Source organism: Panthera pardus, unplaced genomic scaffold (assembly GCF_024362965.1).
Source record: "Panthera pardus isolate Hobbes unplaced genomic scaffold, ASM2436296v1 HiC_scaffold_1, whole genome shotgun sequence".
Classification (NCBI taxonomy): Eukaryota; Metazoa; Chordata; class Mammalia; order Carnivora; family Felidae; genus Panthera; species Panthera pardus.
Window position 1 is genome coordinate 12,663,108 of NW_026526654.1, and position 17,346 is coordinate 12,680,453.

A 17,346-nucleotide genomic window follows, 5' to 3' on the forward strand; every position below is an offset into this window, starting at 1 on the left:
GTTTACAAGGCTTTGATACATAATAGCACATGATGTTTCAGGAAGGAAAAAAAAAGTTCTTGCTGTACCAGAACGTATTTACACTGTTTTACTTGGTTCTCACCTTACCTGCACCCTTCCTACCGAAAGGAGAAGGTCACAGGTGTTTTAGGCATTTCATATAGAAACCTGGTGGATCCTATCACAGGCTTTGTAATTAATACTTTTATTAAAGATTTTTAATTTCGAGTAATTTATTATTTCTTCTGGCCAATATCCTTTAATCATGCAGTGGCTGAGTAATTTGTTGATTTATTGCTCTCATGCAACAAACACATAGGGATCATTTCCCAAATACACAGCTGCGGGGGATATAGGTATAAAGGACACGTATAAAGTTAAAGGGCTCATCCTTGGCCACTCAGCAACAACAAAAGCAAATGCATCCCTGTGCTCAGGAAAGAGAGAATATAATATACAATATACAGTATGCAAGCAGAATAATGGAGCTGAACAAGAGGTGTTTGTAAGTGTTCAGAAAAAGGACGGAACCCAGAGTGGATAAAAGTCTACAAGACAGGAAGAGGCTTCCTTTCCAAGAGCCAATACCTGAATAAGAATTTTCCAAGCAAATTCAGGACGTAAGGGTGCCCCTGGAATACTCAGCAACATGTACAAAGGTACCCAGCGTTGACTGTGCCTGTGGTGTATACAGGAGCTCAGGTATGTTGGCAAAATGGTAGCCACGGGTGAGAGAAGCCGAAATTGGTGAGGTTGGAGAAGTAGTCAGAGTTTTGTCTCTCTTGCAAAAGAGCTTCCCTTAGGTCTTAGAAATGATGGGCAGTCCTAAACGTCTTAAAACGAAGAAATGGCACGATCAGATCAGTGTTTGAAAAAGTGTTCTGACAGCCCAGGAAAGATTACCTGGAAAGGGCAAGGGTGCTGGGTGATCCAGGGAGACCAGCAGTGGTGAAGAGGAGGGGAGACAGGTGCCCTGGAGGCAGGACTGGCAGGATGAAGGGACAGACTGGAGACAGAGGAAAGAGAAGAGAGAGGCATTAACGAGGTTTTGCAAGATTATGTCTCAGGAAACAAGGTAGAGCGTGAGCTCATTGAACTAGAGTGTTCTCAGCAAGAAGGATATGTTTTTGAGAAAGCCTTATATTTTATATTGGTCAGGTTGACTTTGAACACCTTGTTGAGATTCCAGTAGGATTCCAAAAAATAATTGGCTGTAAGGATCTGACATTCAGAAGAGACTAGAAAATAAGATCTGGAAGTCATCAACATGCAGATGACCAAACCCTTGTGACTGGATGAGCTCACCCCAAAGAAGATGCTAACATTTTCGGGATGAAGAAAGAACTGAATGTTCAGGAAGGGAGTAGGAAAATTAAAACAAGCCAGAGCCGTCCAAACAAAAGGGTAACATTTTCAAGAATGATTGATAGTGACAGAAAAGAGACCGTAGACACAAGGAAATGGGTGGTGGTGTGGGGAAAGACACAGACTGCTGTTGATGGTGGGGCTGTGAAGACTTCTCTTCCCTCAGTGCTAGCTCTGAAGCATGCAAGTGAGGGAGTCCAGCCTCCTGGGGTGGGGACTGGGAGAGCCTTCAGAAGATTTCCATGCTGAGTTGGAAGCCCACAGAAGATCCTGGATGGAAGGCTGACAGAAAGGGAGGTGTAGGGGGTCTGAGAGCAGAAAGTTGCTAGAAGAGGGGCGCCTGGGTGGCTCAGTCAGTTGAGCATCCGACTCCGGGTTTTGGCTCTGGTCATGATCTCACGGTCATGAGATCGAGCCCCAGATTGGGATCTACTCTGATGGAGTTGGCTTGGGGTTCTCTCTCTCCCTCTATTTCTCTCTCTCCCCACCCCCCTCTCTCTCTCAACATAAATACATAAAAACATTAAAAATAAAGTTGCTAGAAGGGAAGAGGGTTTGGGAATGCAGCACGGTGGAGGGCATGCCTTCCACCACAGAAGGGACACGGCCTCTCGATATGCCAGCTGAGGTGACAAATATGGGTCCAAAGGCTGCTGGCGTCTCAGAGCAGCAAAGAAACCAGCGCTTTGAGGCTTCAGTGTTTCGAGGAAAGGAAGAGGTTGGGTCTAGATGACTAGGCGCCGCTGGCTGGCGGAAGCTGTAAGAATCTGAGGTATTTGCTGTGGAGACAGACATGACTGCCAAGCTGGGAGGCCCCGGAAGCCGAGTGGACGCTGTGCCGGGCCCGGAGGGAGCTGGAGCCCAGCTCACATGGTGCACGCCCCTTCTCCAGGGGTTTCCTCCGCTGTCTGACCTGGGATGGCTGGGTTGGGGCTAAGGCAGTAGAACAAAGGTCAAGGTCAAGGTCATCAATACTAGTGAGGAATTGGGTGGGATGGTCAGTCATTTTGCCCAAAATGTGCAAAACTTTAGTGACTATAAAGGCTTGATTAAAGATAGGAAATTGCAACCGCTGTCGACTCTTCTGGTTCCCACCACAGTTTTCCATCCATCTTCCTGATGCCCTCTTTTCTCTCCCACTTACTTGTTGATCATCACAGAGGCTACTACTCCACTGTTCCATAAAAGAGACCAATGAACCTCCTTCAGAGGACTATGGGCTCCTGCTGACATTATAGAGTCAAATGTGTGAAATAACACCATTTTAAAATTCTTAAAAAATAATCAGTTAACAAGCCCTACCTATGGGCATTTCAATATTTCTTTAAGCCACCCCATCCCCCATTTTTCGTGTCCTTATGGTAGAGAATTTACAGCGGCTACGACCTGCTCCATGAAGCAGTGAGAAGAACCAGCATTTTCACTTCTGCTGAATTCTGGATGGAGGAAGCCAAGTGAAATTAATCTTAGTAGTTGCAGACTGGGCTGTTAAGAATGCAATGGTCCAGGAGAAACTCAATCAAAATCGGATTGTAGAGGACAGTTTGCCTGATGGAGGAATGATGCTTTAAGTTCGGTTGTATGTTCCTCTGTGGCTTGAAAACTTGATGGCATGAAAATGACCAAAAGAAAACTAGAACTCAGTGTCTTCTATATGACTTCAAAATTTCTCCCACTATTCAATCATGTCCAGGATGATTTCACCAGAAATATAGTTCTTAGCTGTTTACAAAACTGTATCTTAAAATGGAAAAGTACAGGGTGGCTCAGTCGGTTGAGTGTCCAACTCTTGATTTCGACTCAGGTCATGATCTCAGGGTTCATGGGATGGAGCCCCACATAGGGCTCTGCACTCACAGCACAGAGCTTGCTTGGCATTCTCTATCCTTCGCACTATGCCCCTCCCCCACCCTCTCTCTCTCTCACACACACACACACACACTCTCTCTCTCTCTCTTTCTCAAAATAAATAAACTTTATTTTTTTAAGTTTATTTATTTTGAAAGAGAGCTCAAGCATGAGTAGGGGAGGGGCAGAGAGAGAGGGAGAGACAGAATCTTCTGTCAGCACAGAGCCTGATACGGGGCTCAAACCCACAAACCATGGGATCATGACCTGAGTCTAAATCAAGAGTTGGACGCTCAACCGACTGAGCCACTGAGGCGCCCCTCGAAATAAATATACTTTAAAAGATTAAATAAAATAAAACGGAAATGTCACTATCAGAAAAAAATTAAGGTTTATTTTTTGAAGATTAAAAGTACTCACCTTCCCTTTGACATGATTTGTTAATGAAACCACACACAAGCAAAGAGAAATAATTGAAAAATACGTCCAGGAATATATTACAACCAAGAATCTGGAGGTTTAGAATCAACTCTTATTTGACCTTTTATGATAACATTTTTTTTTAAGTTTTTGTTTATTTATTTTGAGAGACAAAGAGAGGAGGTGGGGAAGGGCAGCTCCTTCACACTGTCAACACAGAGCCCGATGTGGCACGCCATGAAAGCGTCTGATTCAACTTTTTGTGCTCGGACTCCAGGCACGATATGTGTGTGCACACGCACACATCTGTTTGACACACATGTGCACACGCCTAAACCATATTTGACTTTAATTTATGAAACGTCATGAATACATACGAAAACTCTGTACTCATGAGAACACATTTAGCTCTCAATAGGACTGCAGATAATTCTACTAACAGTCCCGCAGAAAGGCAAATGACTAAATGAGGCCAAGTTAGAGGTTACACATCTTGAGTAACACTCTATGCTAGTTCCACTGTTCAATGGTGGGGGAAAGAAGTGAAAAGACATATTAAACAAGGGAGATGAGGGAAAACAGGAAAAGATTACCCTTATTTTTACCATGTGTTTAAATGTGGATTATTTAGTAGATAACTCCATTGTCTCTGAAGCAGGTAGGGACAAGCTGATTTAGCAGGTCAGTTATGTCCAAAAGTATATTAAGTTATATGGCAGGCAAGTTGTATCCAGCCTGATTTCTGGAAATAGCAGAAATATCCCGCCAAGGAACAGATCAAGGCACCAAGTTTTTCTGAAGATGCACTTCCTCAGAAAAGTCTGTCTTTACTAAATGCACTTAGGTTTCATTAACAACAAAAGGACAAAAGCACTGCGGAAATTAGGTAGTCCCATTTTGTGGAAATTTTGAAAACACTGTTATCAACTATATGAAGTGATATTTTTCAATAACTTTAGATCCTTGATCATAGGTGTTGTCTGAATTGGTAACTACAAGGAGACTTGTGAACTACTGCTTCTCAGCAGACCTTGACTCTGCCACTGTCCCTATTCATTTCTTCCCCCCAAATTTCTTTTAAATGTTTGAGAGAGTGAGAGAGAGCGAGAGCACTCAAGTGAGAGGAGCGACAGAGAAAGAGGGAGAAAGAGAATCCCAAGCAGGCTCTGAGCTAATCAGCCCAGAGCCCAAAGCGAGGCTCGATTCCACACACCAGGAGGTCATGACCCCAGACACAATCAAGAGCTGGGCGCTTAACCAACAGAACCACCCAGGCGCCCCCCTTCTCTCCGAATTTTAATAGCTAGTTAAGCGTGGCCAATCCTTCTCAAGGCAAATTCTAGGAAAACTAACTTTCTAGGTTCCTCATTGACGAATCATACAAAAGTCCTAATTGGTGTGAAATGTGTTACTTGATAATGTTCCATTAAACAGGACTTTAAAAGTAGGTCAGGTACCATATGTTTTCACTGTTATGTGGATGCTGAGAAACTTAACAGGAACTCATGGGGGCGGGGAAGGAAAAAAAAAGAGGTTAGAGAGGGAGAGAACCAAAGCATAAGAGACTCTTAAAAACTGAGAACAAACTGAGGGCTGATGGGGGCTGGGAGGGAGGGGAGGGTGGGTGATGGGTATTGAAGAGGGCATCTTTTGGGATGAGCACTGGGTGTTGTATGGAAACAACAATAAATTTCATATATTTAAAAAAATAAATTAAAAAAAATAATAAAAGTAGGTCAGGACAGAGAAGCAAGCAACCCCAGTTCTTGTCTTCACAAAGCTCAGCATCCAGACCCCAATGCCATTGCGTGCTCCATAACTGCCACGACCGATACGCAATTTTACTTTCCCTTGGATAACTTTAAATCACGAAGATGTATTTTTTTCTCTCTCCACTAGTTTAATAGCCTCAGGAAAACAAAGTGGAAAGACAGAGGGAGAGATGGCAGATTGGAGGTATATTTTCTCTCTCTTTTTTTGTTTGTTTCATATTCTCCAGTTTTCCAAGAATCAATGGCTGTTACGTGTCACCAGGAAAAAATATCTCTATAAAACCATGAATTAAAAAAAAAAAAGGAGCATAATTCTGTAGGGATTCATCCAGTTTGTTGTGTATATCAATAATTTGCTTCATTTTATTGCTGAGTAGTATTCCACAGTATGAATGTACCACAGTCTGCCAGACCAGTTGGTCATTTGAGGAAAATCCAGGTTGTTTCTAGTTTGGAACTATTATGAATAAAGCTGCAATGAACATTCCCATGCAGGTTTTGGGGTAAATGTAAGTCTTTGTTTTTCTAGGCTAAATGCCAACGAGTCCAAGAGCTCAGTCATAGGGTAGTTTCGTCTTTAGACTTACAGGAGAGTGTCAACGGCATCGCTCTGACACGGAGACCACGAATTCAAGGTGGTGGTGACGTGATCTGAATATCAAATACAAACAGTGACTGTTTGCAAACAACCCACCATGGAATTTCAAGGGCCTGTGTCCCCGCTCTGGGACCCGGTACCTCCTGTCTCCCGCTGGTGCCAGGCACATTAAAATAGCAAATGTGCAACTCGTAAATGAAAGCATTCTGGAGATGCCATGCAGGGCATAGTGATCACGGAACTTCAAAACTTCACAGTTGCTAAGAGACTAGATGTTAATTGTTTTCACCCCAGAAAAGAAATACGTAGATGACAGAACACAGGTATTACTATATAATATATATAACGTATATGTTACATACATATATATGGACATGTACACATATGTACATGTATACATACATATATTTGTATGTACATAATATATACATTACATACGTTATACAGTAATATGTAGTACCATATATATTTAATATATATGTATACACATACAGTACATATATACATATACACATACACACACACACACACGTATTAAACCAACACTTGGTACACCTTAAACTTACACAACGTTATATGTCAATCATATCTCAATATAAATTTAACAAACTAACAAACAAAACACAGCTGTCCTGCCAGTGCTCCACCATTCCTTGACACAAAATAACTCTGTGGCTGCATGTGTCCCCAGGATACACTGGGAGGGAAGACTCGAATACAAATAAAAGATATTACTACTTAAAGCCACATGCAAAGATATCGCTACCTAAAGCCACGTGCACAGCCCATTCACCAAGTCAGAAGCTCACAGACTACAAACATGATGTTTTGCTCAGGGTTTTATCTGCCCCTTAAATACAAAAGAACAATGTCTTCTCTATTGTGGGCAGAGCTGCTTTTTACTTGGGGATGTTTAATAAGTAAACAGAAACCAGGTAAGGCAAAAGCAAATACTTGGCATCAGCACAGACAACACTGCTTACGAGGTTTTTTTTTTCTCTTTTTTAATTTTTTTAATGTTTATTTATTGACAGAGAGAGAGGGAGGGAGGGAGGGAGCGGAGACTGAACAGGGGAGGGGCAGAGAGAGAGAGGGAGACACAGAATCCGAAGCAGGCTCCAGGCTCCGAGCTGTCAGCACAGAGCCTGACGCGGGGCTCGAACACACGGACTGTGAGATCATGACCTGAGCCAAAGTCAACGCTCAACTGACTGAACCCCCAGGCACCCCCTGTTTACTAGTTTTCTAGTGAAGGTGGTAAACAACACCTTCTCGCCCACACACCCCCACCTTGCTCCTAAAAAGGAAATTCTTTTCTTTATTGTTTCTAAGCTATCTGGAAAGTATTAATGAATTTTAAATCCCGCCCCCCCTTCAACGGGATATGAATAAAGTTTTTATTAACCACAGGTTCGGACACATAAATCTCCAGCAATGAAAATATTAATATATTAGCCTCAAACTATTTTGTTTGGAAAGAGGAAACCCTGGCCAGTGGTCTTCAGGAAAAAAACAGAATCCATTTAATAAATTATGTATTCAGAAAGACTCTGGGTCTTGTGACATTCCCAGAATAGTTTGCCCATATTTTTCTAATCAGTCAGAGTATTTCTTCAAAACATCTGGTGAAACAAATTCTCAACTCTTACCATCTTTCAAATAGTGAATGCTTATGGGTCATCTCACTTGTTTCTTGAAACCATCTAATTCGAAGAGCTGGGGGTGGAGACCCTAGAACAGAGCGGCCCCACCTCTTGCACAAAGCCTCAGGGCCAGTGTCTGGGGGGCCCGAGCCCCAGTGTGCAGCCAGTCCCCCAGCCTTGTGACCAGCACGGGCCCTTCTGCCAGAGGAGGGGGCGTCTTTCCTTTGCCCTGAAGCCCTCACAGAGAACCATCAATATTAAAATGGTGAGATGAAGGGGGCGCCTGGGTGGCTCGGTCCGTTGAGCGTCTGACATCGGCTCCAGTCGTGATATCACGGTTCGTGAGATTGAGTCCTGCATCGGGTTCTGTGCTGACAGCTCAGAGCCTGGAGCCTGCTTCGGATTCTGTGTCTCCCTCTCTCTCTGCCCCTCCCCTGCTCATATTCTGTCTCCCTCTCTGTGTCAAAAATAAATAAATATTTTTTAAAAATTAAAAAATGTGAGATGGGGAGAGACAGAAGTTGCTGCTCAGAACAGGGCCTTGGTCTGGCCTTCACGAATGGCCAAGGGGCTGCATCTGTGGGGGGTGGAGGAGGGGCTCTCTGCGGTTCATGTCGTCTCCCCCGACCCCGGCCTGCCCAGGATGGCCCCAGCCGCACAGGAGGGCAGTGCAGAGATCTATATAAATACACAAATATGCTTCGGGCAAGGCTGAACGGGCGCTGAGATCCTCCTCGGGGAAAAATGGTCATGGAAAAGCACTGTGCAAGGTCATGGCCATGACGCTGTTGTGCAGGACCCAGTGCACCATAACCCTGGGTTTGAAACACTGACCAGGTAGCATCTGCAGTGACACTCCTCTCACATGTCAGTGTGACAGAACGTGCGACGCAGACACGTTATCGTTGAGCAACACGCTTGTTCGGGGTCTCCACGGGGACCTACCCGCGAACTTGCCTCAAGTGTTCCCTCGGTACTAACTCCGTGAAAGCATCCTGCTGACCATGGCTCACAAACACATCAAGCAACCGCTTCAGACTTCGTAGATCCAACAGGGAGTCCTGCTTTCCTCTCAAATGAATTACAGGAAAACCCAGGATCGCCAGCAACTTGTTCTGTGAGGCTTCCACAAGATGAGCAAACGTCTCTAATACATTGTGACTTGATACATGAGCGATGTCTTGCAATATGAGTCGTACGTGATGCTGAAAGTCACATGATCACAACTGAGCCTATGGTTCTCCTCTCTCTCTCTCTCTCTCTCTCTGCAGGATTGTGGGTGATCGTCTCGCATGCTTGGATGCTCGGTCTCAGGCCACAGTGTTCGGCAGAAATCCGTGATTTTTCAGGACATTGGAGGGTGCCCCCAACTGGCACTGGTGTATTTTTTGTCACTTCAGAGCACCCAGGGACAGTCCTTTGCTTTTCCAGACAAGAGTGAGCTAAGAATGCTTTGCTCCATTCTAGGTCATTGGATAGGTGCCTTGTTAAACTTGCACAAAAAGAAAGATTCCATGGAGTCAATACATAGCAGTGATTCCATTAGTGATCCTGAAAGCCTCCCTACACAATAACCCTCCTCTCTCTTGTCTCCCTCGCACCAGCCGTAAGGGTTTTCAAAGGGAAGTGCAGCTTAATTTCTTTATTTTTCTTTAGATTTTGTACTTTCTTTATTATTTCATATTATATAACAGTATTGTAATCATTTTCATATGAATATTTTTGGGTTGAACGAATCATCTGAGTTTCTATTACTCCTTACGGGGAAATTCGCTTTGATATGCAAGTGCTTTGGATTACAAGTGTGTTTCTGAAATGAATTACGCTCACAAACCAAGGTTTTATTGTACTTCTTTTATATATATATATATATATTTTTAATTTTAATATTTATTTTTGAGAGAGAAAGAGAGACAGAGCACGATTGGGGGAGGGTCAAAGAGAGAAGGAGACACAGAATCCGAAGCAAGCTCCAGGCCCCGAGCTGTCAGCACTGAGCCTGACACGGGACTCAAACCCATGGACTGTCAGATCATGACCTGAGCCAAAGTCGGACACTTAAGCAACTGAGCCACCCAGGCACCCCTACTGTACTTCTGTTACCCACCCTAATTCAGTCTCCCAGGCTGACGGGTAAGAACATTTGCAACATTCAAACTTCTTTCTCCTCCTATACTGTGTAGAACTTCCCTTAGCCAGGTTGATTCTTCATGCACCGTGAATCCAACAGGAGGACCTACATGTTCCCTGTTCCCCACAGCCATCAGTCTCTCAATGGACACCCAGGGACTGTAGTATTCTCTGTCTCCCGCTGTTCAAATCTCCCCAAACACTACAGAAGCTGGTCTCCTGGAATCCATGCCTGCTCACCCCCAACCTAGTTTCTGCACTAAAGGCAAAGTTCTCTTTTCAGAATGTAAATTTAGTGAATGCACTTCCCAAGTCCAAACCTTAAATCCTTCCCATTGCTCTTATTTTTTTAATGTTCATTTATTTTTGAAAGAGAGAGAGAGAGAATGAGCAGAAGAGGGGCAGAGAGAGGGAGACACAGAATCCGAAGCAGGCTCCAGGCCCTGAGCTGTCAGCACAGAGCCCAACATGGCGCTTGAACCCATGAACTGTGAGGTCGTGACCTGAGCCGAAGTCAGACGCTTTACCGACTGAGCCCCGCGGCGCCCCTTTCCATTGCTCTTAAAACACGAATTCCCTAGCGTGGTTCCCAAAGGCCCACCCCATCGGATGCCATCTGTTCCCCAAGCCTCTTCATTCCCTCTGAGCTCTTGCTGCATGGAACTTCCTTTGGTCCCTCAGACAGACCTAAGTCTAGTCCACCTCTGGGCCCTCACTCATCCTGCTTTCTCCACTGGGAACATAACCCACACATACTCCCCATGGAACATTCTGGATGAATTCTATTGCTCTTGGCAACCCACTTTCTCTGGGAAGTCTTGTAGGTTTGGATGTCCTCTGTACGAACTCCCCAAAACTGTGTGTTTCCTCCACAAGAGTGCTTTATCAGACTCCTATCAAAATTGCCTGGACATGTATCCCCATAACAAAGCAAGACGGGCCTTGACAAGTAGTTTTCATTCTGGATCAAAGAGAATGAGTGTGTGTCCAAGCCTCTATCTGATTCATCTTCCCAATGTGTACAGCCATCTAATCACTGTCCTACTCATAAACATTTCACCCAAACAATAAATTCTCTTACATGTTTTGCAAGACTCCCCACAACACGGCTCTCCCCCATCAAACTATTCTTATTTGGTTGTAGTCTGCACATGTCATTGCCCTCCCCGCTGTGGCTGCCACCATGTGACTTCATACTGACCCCTGTTCTTTCTCACTCTCTCACCAGGATTCTCTTCCTGACCAGCCAGACCTGGCACCAGACCAGAAGCAGCTCTCCTGGGTCTCCAGCTTGTGGGTGTAGATCTCGGGACTTCTCAGCCTCCATCATGTGAGTCAATTCTGTAAATGCACATGTACATGCATATGTATATGTATACCACGAATATGTATATGTATGTGTATGTGTATATGTATATGTATATGTATGTGTATATATGTGTGTATATGCATGTGTATGCATATGCATATGTATGCATATGTGTATACGTACATGTATATGTGTATATGCATATGTGTATATGCATATGCACATGTGTATATGTGTGTATGCACATGCATATGTGTGTATATGTACGCGTATATGTATGTATATGCATGTGCATATATGTGTGTACGTGTATGCATATATGTATGCGTGTGTATATGTGTGTATGCACATGCATATGTGTGTACATGTATGCATATATGTATGTATATGCATGTGCATATATGTGTGTACGTGTATGCATATATGTATGCGTGTGCATATGCATGTGTATGTGTATGTATATGTATATATGTATATACACATACCTGCATCTATATTTCTCCTCTTGGTTTTCTCTAGAGAATCCCAATACACTCTCCTTTCTCCACTTTATTTATTCATATATTTAAATATTTACTAGTTCTTATTTAATATATAGAAATTAAAGATCACCAATATTATTCTTTTTAGAGGTCATGCCTTAAAGTTTCCCATGGATTTTCATAAAACCTAAGTCATTACTGATTAAATAGTAGGTTTTATAAACACCTGAAAGCTTCCAAATGTATCTCAAAGTTTCCATATATACCTGGTCAGTTCCATTTATACCTGGTAGGTTCTCAATATACCTGGAAGGTGCCATATGCAGCTGGCTGATATATAAACAGTGAACATAAGCTCTACCCTTCTCCCTGGGCCAAAGATTGGCAAAAGGAAATGAAAATCCGATGTCATAAAAAATCAATCATTCTTTTGTCAAAGCAAACAAAAACCCATAAATGCTACAGTGAAGAATTAATTTAGAAAAGGTTTTAGTGAAGAAAGGTTAGTATAAGAAACAAATATTCAGTAAATCATCAGAGGCAGAAACTTGCCTAAGTCTTATTAGAAGTACTAGGAGAGAAGTATGACAATATGGGAGGCGGGTGAGGAAACCAGAAACGAGCTTTAAAAAGAAATAAACATAGTTCACCAGATAGTTTAATGGCCTTTACTGATAAGATACTTACACAACCAGCAACCTTAACCTTCAGCAAGAAAACTGCATGTGCACACACTTGTGCAAAGACGTGCATCCCACGTACAAAACCTTAAGGCCTGGCTTCGTGATAGCACCCAAATTATGTTAAAAATGTTTGTCATGTGACTAAGAAACATCAGCCCCTCCATTTTAACAAATGGGGAATTTTATGGAGAAGTTGAGATGATTAAAATAAAAATGTACTACATTATTTTTAAAAGATTTTAAAAATACATTAAGGAAAACCTTTTCAAGCACAAGAGCTTATTAAAATGTAGGCTGTCCCTGGGGTGCCTGGGTGACTCAGTCAGTTGAGCTTCTGACTCCTGGTTGCAGCTCAGGTCATGATCTCTCGGCTCGTGAGTTCGAGCCCCGCATCTGGCTCTGAGCTGACAGCACAGAGCCTGCTTGGGATTCTCTCTCTCCTTCTCTTTCTGCTCTTCTCTTGCGGGTTCTCTCCCTCTTCTCTCTCACAAAAATAAATAAATAAACTTAAAAAATATATAGATTGTCCCTAGTAAAGCAATGTAGCCCCAAACCAAGTATCTAACAAGATGATGTCAGACATGGAATATAAGAACTGGCTGTTTCAGGATAGATTCATGAAGTCAACTAAATACTTTATTTCTCATTTTTGCTAAATCTCAGTTATTTTCTTAAAAAATAATATATTTTTAATGTTTCTTTTATTTTTGAGAGAGAGAGAGTTGGGGGGGGGAAGCAGAGAGAGAGAGGGGGGCAGAGGATCTGAAGTGGGCTCCATATGACATCAGAGAGCCTGATGTGATGCTCAAACTCATGAGCCATGAGATCATGCCCTGAGCTGAAGTCAGACACTTAACCGACTGAGCCACCCAGGCACCACAGCTAAATATCAGTTCTCATGTAAAACCTGAATAAAAATGATTATGTTAGCACAGACAAAAACACTCGTTGCCCATAACTGTTCCTAATAAAATCAAGAAGACAAGGATGGAACATGTGAGCTCTACTTTGACACTTTCTATCTACTGTACCCGTTTTTGCTCCTATTTTCTTAAGTTTATTTATTTATTTTGGTGAGGGGAGGGGCAGAGAGAAAGGGGGAGAGAGAATCCCAAGGAGGCTCTGCACTGTCAGCACAGAGCTTGATGTGGGGCTCGGTCTCAGGAGCTGTGAGACCATGACTTGAGCCGAAATCAAGAGTCAGGTGTTCAACTGCCTGAGCCACCCAGGTGCCCCTTGCACCTGTTTTTAATAATTTCTAGTAAGGAATGGCTGTGGACTTATCGTTATCTTTATAAATATGCTACATATGTTCAATAAAATTATACAGAAATATCATCCACAGATGATATTACTATATAGAATATTTCAAAATAGAGCCGGGGTAATCTAAAAGACAAATGATAGAAGGAGGTTGTCAGCACTCAAAGTAAGCTCTGCTGCTCTTGGTTTTGTTCCAAACTTTGAAATAATACAGTGTTCACACCTCAGTGCCAAAGGCAAGCTACTTACTAATAACAAGAAAACACTTTTCATGAAGTAAAAATCCTGTTGTATTGTGCATTTACGTCAAAATCCTTCTACACAGGGGAGCCCGGGTGGCTCAGTCAGTTAAGCATCTGACTCTTGATCTCTGCTCAGGTCTTGATCCCCAGGGTCGTGGGATCGAGCCCCAGGCTGGGCTCTGCACTGAGCTCTCTCTCTCTCCCCCTCTGGCCCTCTCCTATACTTGCACACACACACACACACACACACACACACTCTCTCTCTCTCTCTCTCTCTCTCTAAAATAAAAAAAGAAAAATCATAATATGCGAGAGAATATTTGGAGAAAAGACTCAAGCATGTTGCCTAAAAGTCATTATCTAGACATTTAAAAACTAACTGAAAGGCAAAAAAGTCTAAAAACTTACTCATATCCAAATGATGTGTTTTCACTCCAGATGTGATCTCCAACTTTCAGATGTTCATATGAGAAAAGCAGGTAAGTTACACAAGAATATTAAAAAGTAATCACTTAGCTAGAAAGGTACTAAATCAAGAAAAGACTAGTTTTTCCAAGGATGGGTTCTGGAGCCTTCAAGACCAATAGACATAGCTATTCTGGGCTTAAAATGTTTGTCAGTCCCGAGGAATAATTAGCGTTCTGCCTTAATTTGCCTTCAGACCCTGAGGTAGTGAAATGACATTCCAACCTAGAAGAATCGGTCACCCGTTTACTAATACCTACTACTGTTATCACAACGTGATTCTGTATGGAAATAACTTCATAGTGTCTCTAAACCAGTTCTACCCATTAGAAATGTTTATAAAATAAAATTATAAAGATAAATACAATGAAACTCAGAAGCATCTTCACGGTCAAAAAAAAAAAAACCAAAGAAATTTAAATGGATTTTGGGTGGGGGAGTGTGCTGTAGATTCTTTAAACTTGATAGAAATCCCTCTTTGCTTCTTTCAGCCCAATCTGCTGCTCTAATAACTGCAGTATTTATATTTAAGGTATCACATGCTTCAAAGAGTTAACCTTGAATCTCAACTTTGATGAAAATAAAAGCTCCTAAAATTAGAAAGGCTAAAATCAGGAGATATTTACGTCTGATTTGTTAGGGAATCTGAGGCTTAGAACTGAATTACACATGTAAACTGATAAAGTTAAAAACCATAGACCATAATGATAAAGAAATGACCGCTCATGCCTTATTTCCATTTCCTCCCTGGCTCAACAGATGATGGTCTCAGGAAAGTTTTATTTAAGAATACGAGGTGGGGGGCTGGCCCCCTTGCACCCTCGATCTCTGTCTCCTCCCCGGGAATGGTGCTTTTGCCAGGAGCACTGATGCATGCAGGAGCCTTCTGTGTGGTGGCAGGGGAGGGAGGAGAAATCCAGAGCAGGTGGGGGACGAAGAGGAGTGGTTACATCGCATCCTTGGTCCTGCTTTATTTTCATTACCCGGGCTCGGAGCCTTCTGCAGCTGATTCGCTAACACCAGCTACTCCAAATGTCCTTTTCAGTCTCCTCTAATTTACATTTTCACATAGGAAATCTCTTCCTGTCAAAACTGAAAATACCTCCTAAATGGAGTCAATCACACATTTTAGCCAAAGAGAAAAGAAGATCCATTTAAAAATGTCTGATAATGGAGGACGTTGAAAATGTTGATGAAAGGACATTTATTTAAACAACTGTACTACATCTATATAAGCATCTAGATAGGGAAACTGATGTAGGGTTTAATATGTTAGTAAGTTATTTTGCATTTCAGCACCCACTATGTACTATGATGTGATGCTGGTAAACAGTATTCTTGTAGGTAAAGCAGATACTGGAAAGAAGCACATTAACAGCCATCGTTGGGTTTTCCCAGCGTATGGTGCTTATGTTTGAACAATAAATGCTTTCAAATTTTTCCTCTTTGGGGACAGAATATTCATTTATCTCATTGGATTAGCATTCTTTAAAAAATTTTTTTAATGTTTATTTATTTTAAGAGATGGGGTGGGGGCAGGCAGAGAGAGAGAGAGAATCCCAAGCAGGCTCCGCACTGTCAGCACAGAGCCCAACATGGGGCTCGATCCCATGAACCATGAGATCACGACCTGAGTCAAAACCAAGAGTTGGATGCTCCAACGACTGAGCCACCAGGCACCCCATTGGATGATCATTCTTATCCTCACATTGATAAGCCAAGTTCCATTCATGGATCAATTCATCCACTGTATCTTAAAATGTCTAATTTTAAATGAACCATACTTCACACAGGCCTCAGTCCTGAGTGAAGCAGGGCTCCCACCCTCTCATTACTCACTAGTAGGGAAGATTGTAAGCAAAACTATAAAATATGAAATTTGTTCTAAGAGAAGTGACCACATCACATGAGGTCTGTACTGCTTGAGAGAATCCGAGAGGCTTCTAAAGACAGATCTGGACAAAGTATATGTTGGTGATAGCCTGCCATGCTTTTGTTATCATCAACTGCCAACACAGTAAGGCTTAGGTCAAATAAATGAAATACTGAGTTTCCACATGTGCCTAGAATTGTGATTACTGAGGGTTCCAAGATGAACAAGACACAGTGTTTGTCCAGAGACATCGCACAAGTCAGCACGGGAGACAGATGTGCTAAGACAAAATTATACTATTATGATAACACGCTATTGTATTGCAAACAATACTAATATATATTGTAGCAATGAATACTTGTTAATTATGAGAAAGAAAAGTGATATTTTGTAAGGTCAATTTTGGGTTTTTTTTTGAAACTTATTTTTTATAATTTCATTTTATTTTATTTTATTTTAATATAATTTCTTGTCAAGTTAGCTAACATAGCTAACATAGAGGGTATATAGTGTGCTCTTTGCTTTGGGAGTGAATTCCCATGATTCATCATTTACATACATTTCAGAGAGAGAGAGAGAGAGAGCGCAGGGGGAGGAGCAGATGGAGACAGAGAGAGAGAGAGAGAGAGAGAGAGAGAGAGAGAGAGAGAAACTCAAGCAGGCTCCACACTTGCTGCAGAGCCCAACATGGGGCTCAATCCCACAACTGTGGGATCACGAACTGAGTCGAAATCAAAAGCTGGATGCTCAACCGACTGAGACTGTTTTTTATTTATTTATTTACTTACTTACTTTTAAATACTAAAATTCTGGTGCCTGTTTCCATCAACAACTGGCTTGATCAGAAACTCTAGATGTGCATTTCAATGAGTTAACAGAATAAAATGTTACCGATTCCATAAACGCACTCCCTCTCATCAGCATATTGTCTAAGAGGCTTTATGATCTTGGGGACTCTTCAAATATCACACAAACTCCCTTGTCTAAGGGAAGTGAACGTAGAAGTCATGCAGATATGTAGAGGAAATATGTCTGTAACCGTAACTATAGTGTTTAAGACAGAGAAGCGATAATCAAATAAAAGAGTTATTATTTAAAACAATGAACTGGAACTTAAAACCCAAGATCTAATCAAACAAGAGGTGAAATGAAGTGCCTTCCCTGACATGCAGATCTTTTGGCCTCTCTGGTACTTTCTGGAAGTGAAAAATTGAGTATGTTAACAAACTCAAAATGTGGTACATTTATGCCAA

At 42.1% G+C, this 17,346-nt stretch overlaps 1 protein-coding gene across 3 annotated transcripts in view; it reads right to left on the reverse strand.

The window, feature by feature from the left end:
• Positions 1-17,346, reverse strand: part of MYO16 (myosin XVI) — a 609,969-nt gene that overhangs the window by 222,251 nt on the left and 370,372 nt on the right. The window lies entirely within an intron of this gene.